Below are 7,774 nucleotides of genomic sequence, written 5' to 3'. Positions count from 1 at the left end.
GACCACTTTAACTGTCTTGGCTGAATGCTATGGAATTCTGGGAATGGTGGTTTGCACCACAGCAGAATGGCAGTTAAACCCCTGGAAAGCTCTCTGACCAAGGCGACCAATGCCCTCACCCCAAAATGTAGGGCACCCAAGCAAAAATATGTAGGACATGGCCAAAAATAAAAGCTAAAAACACCCATGTACTTATAAATCCATGCTTCTTAGCCATGATCCAAATGGAGGACATGTCCTGGAAAAGGAGGAGGATGCCTGGTCACCTTGTCTCTGGTCCAAAAGACACTGCAGAAATAAAACAATGCTGGACTGAAATGCCCAGAGTTCCTCACCAAAGCTGCATCCACACTGAGGAAATAATCCAGTTTGAGAGTGACTTAACTGTCCTGGGTTAGTGCTGGGGAATGCTGGGAACTGTAGTACATTGTGGCCCCAGAGCTGTCTCTGATAGGGAGTCCCATAACCCTCCAAACGTAGTTGAACTGCAGTGCCCAGAATTCCTCCCCAGGTGCATCCACACTGAGGAAATGGTCCAGTTTGAGACTGCTCAGTGCTGGGGAATCCTGGGAATTGTAGTCTATTGTGGCCTCAGAGCCATCACTGACAGAGAAGTCTCAATGTCTCCCAAACACTCGCATTCCCAGGATTCCCTAGCACTGAGTTAAAGCAGTCTCAAAGTGGGTTATTATTCCTGCAGTGTGTGTGAGAGATATAAAAGCTAGGGACTGGATTCATTTGGAGGATCTCTGTGTCCAAAACACACTGCTTGGACTCCCAGGGCTCAGTGCTATGGAATCCTGGGAATTGTAGTTTATTGTGGCATTGAGCTTTGGCAGTTAAAGGGGTCTCAAAGTGCAGAGGGGGGGGGGGGAGAGAAAAGCCAGGGAGTGTGAATGAGCTCTGAGAGGAGGAGGAGGAGGAGGAGGAGGAGGAGGAGGAGGAGGGAGGGAGGGAGCCAAGGGAAGTGGCCAGGACCATCAGCCTCCTCTCTTCCACCGAAGACTGCTGGCAAGAAGCTCTGCCCCCCGCCTCCTCTGTGGACCATTCAGCTTCCTTTTGTCAAAAGAGCTCTGGTGCCACAAGAAACTACAATTCCCAGAATCCCATAGCACTGAGCCATGGATGTTTAAGGGGGGGGGGTCAAACTATTTCTGCAGCCTTTGCTACCCCAAAGCCTTCTATTATTTACCAGCAACTTGCAAGGCAAAATCTCTTCCTTCCAAGCCCTTGAAAACCAACCCAAGGGGAGGGGGGCTGATTGCTTCTTTCCCATTGGTCAGCTTCGGGAGAAATTTGCATATTACAAGGAAAGGTGTTTAGGGCCTCAAAAACGACCCTGTGATAAAGAATTACAAGAATACTGAGTGGTAGACATTTAAAAGATGAGGAGGCATTTAGACTCCCAGGGAAACAGGAACGATTGATGGCCTTTTTTTCTTTGCTCACTGTAACCTGAAAGTAATGCCTCTTGCAGGGTATATATACCAAGTGGGCTGGCAATAGCTCCGAGTGGCAGATGTCTTTAAGACCTGCTCTCTAGGCTTAAGTCAGGCAGGGAGGCGGGGAGGGTGGCCCACAGCCATGGGGAGGGAGGGCTGGAGCTGCCTCCAGGGCCTTGCTGGGGGGGGAGGTCCTGGGGGAGGGGCCAAACTGGGGCGGGACTGTGTGGCCCTGCCCCAAACCGGGAAAGTCCCGCCCCCAGGCGGGATATGGCAAGCCTACAGCCAAACACGTTTCTATTTGGCACAAAGCTTCCTGGACCCCCTTCATGTCAAAATAAACATCTTAAAAGTATTAGAAGGACTGAAAGATTCTTTGGTTGCTTTTGATGGTAATTTCGAGAGTTGAAATAAGTTCCAATTATTTTTATTCAATTAGGGCTATGTTTTATTCCCATATTAACATTACGGGGACTTTTTGGGGATGTTGACTGAATATTTGGTGAGATACGGGGGGGGGGGATTTCGTGAGTTTTGGCCAAATGTTTGGGGAATTATCTTCGAGGCTTGTTGCTTTGGAAGGACAACAGAAAGGCAACCAGATGTGGAAAAACATCACGTTTTAACCTCAATCCGCATTGCCAGAACAGGAGTGACTGCGGATCTGAGCTGCAATCCCCCATGTGTGATAAGGTCCTAAATGTCTTTTATGCTTCTGCTAGTCTAGGAGCATGATAAAGATTCTGTTCTAGTCTTGTCTTTTACATAATACCTTAATTCACACGCTCTAAGTCTTTTGCTCACATTCAAAATCCCTTTTTGGTTCTGTCATCGTCTCAAATACTCTAATAGGGGCTGCAGGTAAAGTCAGAGAGGCTTTGCATGAATATGAGACCCAAGTATAGAGAGGCCACCTCCTTTCATTTTTCCTGGGCCTCTTACTGATTTTTCTTTGTAGGATGATTTCTCCCAGTAGAGAGAAACCTTCTTCTTGCCTCAGCTAAGAAGAGGCCTTTGTAATTGCCAATGTTTTGCCACTCCATTAGCTATATTTTCCCAATTCTGATTTTTCTATTCAGTTTTGAGAGTTCCTATTTTAGGACTGGCATTGGACATTTTCAGTTTTGCATTGCTAAGACGGCAGGTCTTGAAGGCTGAAGTCTCGATTTAGGTGCAAGAAGGAAAATGAGGGTGTCTATGCTATTACTCTTCACTTTCTCAGTGGCACCTAAACACTAGGTATAAGTGTAGCTAAACTCTGGCAGTGGCTCCTTGCAAACTCTTTCCAAGAACCCCAGTGGTTCAAGGCCTTTTTAAAACAGATCCCTGGAGTGTGATCTAACCTACATCTAAACTTGGATGGGAGTCCCTGTGTGTATGTGTTTGTGTGTTTGTGTGTGTTTACGTGCAGTATTTTCCTTCACGATGGAAGGCCTTACCTTGTGTTCACCGAGTTGGCTTCAATTCATCCACTCCTTAGCATTGCTTTTCCTTCCTTTCCTATCTTCCTTTGTTTCTTCCATCCTTCTTTTTTCCTTTCCTTTCATCTCTGCCATCTTTTCTTCTTCCTTCTCTTCCTTCCTTCTCTCTTCTTCCGTCTTCAAACACCTTCAGGTTTCATTCTGCTTCAAGTCCTGTACTGAGAGAAATGCAGAGTATAATTTAAATAAACACAAACAGACAAACCACACATATTTGTTTATTTCTTTCATTTCGTCCTTGTTCCCTCCCCTTTTTGCTTCCTTCCAAAAGCTACAGACGTATTTCTTAGACATAGTTTCTATATTAAAAAAAACATATTACCTAAGTAAACAAAATAAAAATGCATTCCCCTTATATACTAGCTCTACTGCTGCTTCCATTTTTACTGAAGCATTGCTTTCCTTCTAAAATAATAGTAATTATAATCATAATTTATATCCTGCCCTTTTCCCAAACTGGGTTCAGGGCAGCTTAGAATATTAAAAAATGGTACAGTTAAAGTCATACCAAAAATAGTACACTAAAATATAATTAAATTATGATATTAAAACAAGTTACAAATTATAGGAATAAAACACCATTAAAAAGATAACAATGTTAAAAATGCTTTTAAAACAATATACCATCACCCAATTCCCATGCTTTAAAAACAACCCACATTTGTTTAGCTATTTCTCTTTCTTCCTTTCCTTGCTCCATCCCCTTTTGGCCTCCATCAGAAAGCTTTCTTATTGAGAAACATTCTCCAAATGAACAGAATAAAGAACACATACTCCTCATACTCTACCTTTGCTGCCTCTTTCTTCTTCATTTTAGGGCTGCTTTTTTCTTCTTTCTTAAGCCCTGGAAGCCCTTCAGTCTCCATTCCTCAGAAGAGACCTCCCTCAGCCTCTTATTCCACCATATTATTATTATTATTATTATTATTGACACTATTACAACTTTACATTCCAGTATTTTCATAGTCAAATACAGTGGGGCAAAAAAGTGTTTAGTCAGCCACCAATTGTGCATGTTCTCCCACTTACAAAGATGGGAGAGGCCTGTAATTGACATCATAGGTTGACCTCAACTACGGGAGACAAAATGAGAACACAAATCCAGGCAATTGCATTGTTTGATTTGGAAACAATTTATTTGCAAATTATGGTGGAACATAAGTATTTGGTCACCGACAAACAAGCAAAATTTCTGGCTCTCACAGACCTGTCATTTCTTATTTAAGAGGCTCGTCTGTCCTCCACTCATGATCTTCATTACCAAACAAGGATTTGAACCTGGTTCTCTTCAGCCCTAAAATGATACAAGCTCATGGATTTGTGCCAATCCCTGGCAAATTTCAGGGGGGAAAAGTAGCCAATTGGTACAAATATGGCATTGGTCCTTGGCACTACACCAAACTCCAGTGTTGTTTGTCTTGCTCTAGGAATAAGATTTTTCCTATTCTCTTTTCTGTCAGTCTGGCTCTAATGTAATCCAAAAGCATGATTTTCGTGATACAATTTATGAAGTTGTTCGACATCTTCCAGAACAAGAAGAAGAACGTCAAGAGTAAGTTGACCAAAACCCATCTTTCAGAAAGGTTGTTTTGGACTGCAGAAGAGAAGAGAGAGGAGGGACATGATAGTACTCTTTAGATGCTTGGATGGCAGGCATACAGAACATATTTTATTAATGCAATGTAGTGTCTGTATATGTGACATCTATGCAACAGTGACTCTTGTACCTCCAGAGAACAGGTGATATAACTGTCCCACCCTGAGCCTTATCCAGCCTATCATGCCTTTATCCAAAGCTGCTCAACCACAACACAAACCAAAAAGCTCTTCCTGCTGGCCATTTTTGCTAAATAACTCCTTTGGGCTCAGAAGGGATAACCTCTGAGTAATACGCTAACTCAACTGCCCCCCTCCCTGAACTCTATTTTGGAACCATCTAAAGCCTGCTGCGACGAATTTAACAACTTCTTTGCTGATAAAATCTCTCAGATAAGGGCTGATCTCAACGTCAGTGTTTATGCAGACCCTATAAGAGAGGTATCCAGAGCTTCCGCGGCCCCTGTTATACTGGATCACTTTGAGTTTGTTAGTACCGAGGAAGTGGACAAGATCCTTCAAAGTGTTAGGAAGACGACATACTCTCTCGATCCCTGTCCTTCATGGCTGGCAGCTCAGGGGGGAGATGCGGTGTTAACTTTGTTGCACCACATAATTAATACATCTCTAAGAGAGGGACAGTTTTCATCCAAATTAAAATCAGCAGTGGTTAAACCCCTGCTAAAAAAACCCTCCTTAGACCCCCTGATTCACAACAACTACCGTCCTATATCGCTGCTGCCTTTTTTAGGGAAGGTGATCGAGAGAGCGGTGGCCTTCCAGCTTCAATCGATCTTGGATGAAACTGATTTTCTGGACCCATTTCAAACCGGCTTCCGGGCGGGCTATGGAGTTGAGACTGCCATGGTTGCCTTAGTCGATGATCTCTGTCTGGGCATGGACAGGGAAAGCGTGTCCCTGTTGGTGCTTGGTGCTTTTGGACATATCAGCGGCTTTCGATACCATTGACCATGGTATCCTTCTGGAACGCCTGAGGGAGTTGGGAATTGGTGGCACTGCGCTCCAGTGGTTCCGTTCCTACCTCTCGGGTCGGTCCCAGATGGTGCAGCTGGGGGACGTTTGCTCCGATAAGAGGGCCCTTACATCTGGTGTCCCTCAAGGAGCTATTCTGTCCCCCATGCTATTCAACATTTACATGAAACCGCTGGGAGAGATCATCCGGAGACACGGGGCGCGGTGTTATCAGTATGCTGATGACACCCAAATCTGCTTCTCTGTGTCTCTGACTGATGCAGTAACTAGGGATGGCATCTCTTCTCTAAATGCCTGCTTGGAGTCGGTAATGGGCTGGATGAGGGAAAACAAACTCTGTGAATCCAGGGAAAACGGAAGTACTGGCGATAGGTTCCTCGGTTCCAGGTGGTGAGATCTGTCACCTAGTCCTGAATGGGGTCACGCTCCCTTTGAAGGACTCGGTACGTAGCTTGGGAGTGCTCCTTGACTCGTTGCTCCAGTTGTCATCTCAGGTGGATGCGACGGTCAGGAGTGCTTGTTATCAGCTCCGACTGATACGCCACCTGTGTCCCTACCTGGACCGGGGGGACCTTGAAACTGTAGTACATGCTCTGGTAACCTCTCGACTGGATTTCTGCAGCGCGCTCTACATGGGGCAACCCTTGTACCAAACCCGGAAGCTACAGTTGGTGCAGAATATGGCAGCAAGATTGGTCGCTGGTAGCTCCAGGCCTGACCATATAACACCTAGTTTGAAAGATTTTCATTGGCTGCCTATTCACTTACGGGCTCAATACAAGGTGTTTGTTTTGACCTATAAAGCCCTAAATGGCTTGGGCCCAGGGTACTTGGAGGACCGCCTCTCCCCATACAATCCGCCCCGCACACTCAGAACAACAGGGATGAAACTGTTGGAGGTCCCTAAGACACGCCATGTGAGGACCTCACAGAGGGCTTTTTCTATCGCTGCCCCCAAACTTTGGAACAATCTCCCTGTCAAGCTCCATTCCACCGCGTCCTTAGTTCTTTTCAAAAAGAACTTGAAAACATATTTATTTCTGCAAGCCTTTCCACCATAATCACTTTATTCTTTGCCCCTCTATCAACGACCCTGGATTGTGTACCTGACCTGCTCTTGTACTTCTATTTGATTGTTGTTCTTTTTTAATGCTGTTTTTAACTTTTTATCGATATGTTTTTATCTGTATTGTAAGCCGCCTTGATCAAAATATTGGAAAGGCGGGATATAAATAAAATTTATTATTATTATTATTATTATTATTATTATTATTATTACGTGGTGGGATAGGGTTTTCTTAGCCAAAGAATACTCAGATATGGTTTTGCCAAATCTTTCCACTAAAATGTAGCCTACAGTACTTGATATATTAGTGGTCTCCCATCCAAGTATAACCAGGGTTGACCCTGCCTAGTTTCCAAGATCAGACAGGATGAGTTGCATTTAGAGTATTTAGCCACAGTCTATAAGAGGAGAATTTGATTGTTGTTGTGGGCCTTCCATCTTATGCAGATACTAGAGTGGCAAGATTTCTTGAGAGAGGAGTTGTCATTGCCTTCCTTTGACGCTCAGAAACTGTGACTTGCCCAAGGGCACCCTCTGGTTTTCTATGGCTAAGCAAGGATTCAGAACCTGGTCTTCTGGAGTCCTAGTCCAATGCTCAAACCACTACACCATGCTGGCTCTCTTTAATTCATTGCACAGTAATATCTTGCAAAGCACGGGGTAAGTAACATGCAGTTGTGTCTACTGAAAGTCCATAATATATTTCCTTTTCCCCTAAAAGATAATGCAAAGCATTGAGAGTGCATGGTTGTTGTTAAGTTGTTTTGATCTCGACTGAGTAGAAAGGGATGGTTTGTCTTCCTCTTGTGGATATTCTCCATAGGGATTACAGTTTCCAGCCCCTAACAAGTAGTTAAAGAGAAGAAAATAAAGGTGTGAGAAAAACAGTTTAGAAGACCAGTCCATTTCATTTTAAGCTGTCTTGAGAACCAATTTGTAGCCATCCTGTTAGTACTCCCACCCTAATCCCTTGCGTATTGATACAGGAGAGTACAATTATTCCTATGGGCACCAGTGGTAAACCCAGTACAACTTTACTGGATAGAGTTCAGCTCTTGTTCCTGGATGTGCAAGTAGGTGTTGGTTCATCAAAACATTCAAACCCATATTTGTAAAAAGATACAGCTGTAGGCATGACAATCCATTATGTAAAGTTAAAAGATATTCAGCTCCATAACACTCAGTTGACAGATGCA

This window comes from Sceloporus occidentalis, unplaced genomic scaffold (assembly GCF_023333645.1).
Source record: "Sceloporus occidentalis isolate IW3139 unplaced genomic scaffold, rSceOcc1.0.p SCAF_12, whole genome shotgun sequence".
NCBI lineage: Eukaryota > Metazoa > Chordata > Lepidosauria > Squamata > Phrynosomatidae > Sceloporus > Sceloporus occidentalis.
The sequence above is the reverse complement of the archived record's forward strand: the minus strand, read 5'-3'. Positions refer to the sequence as shown.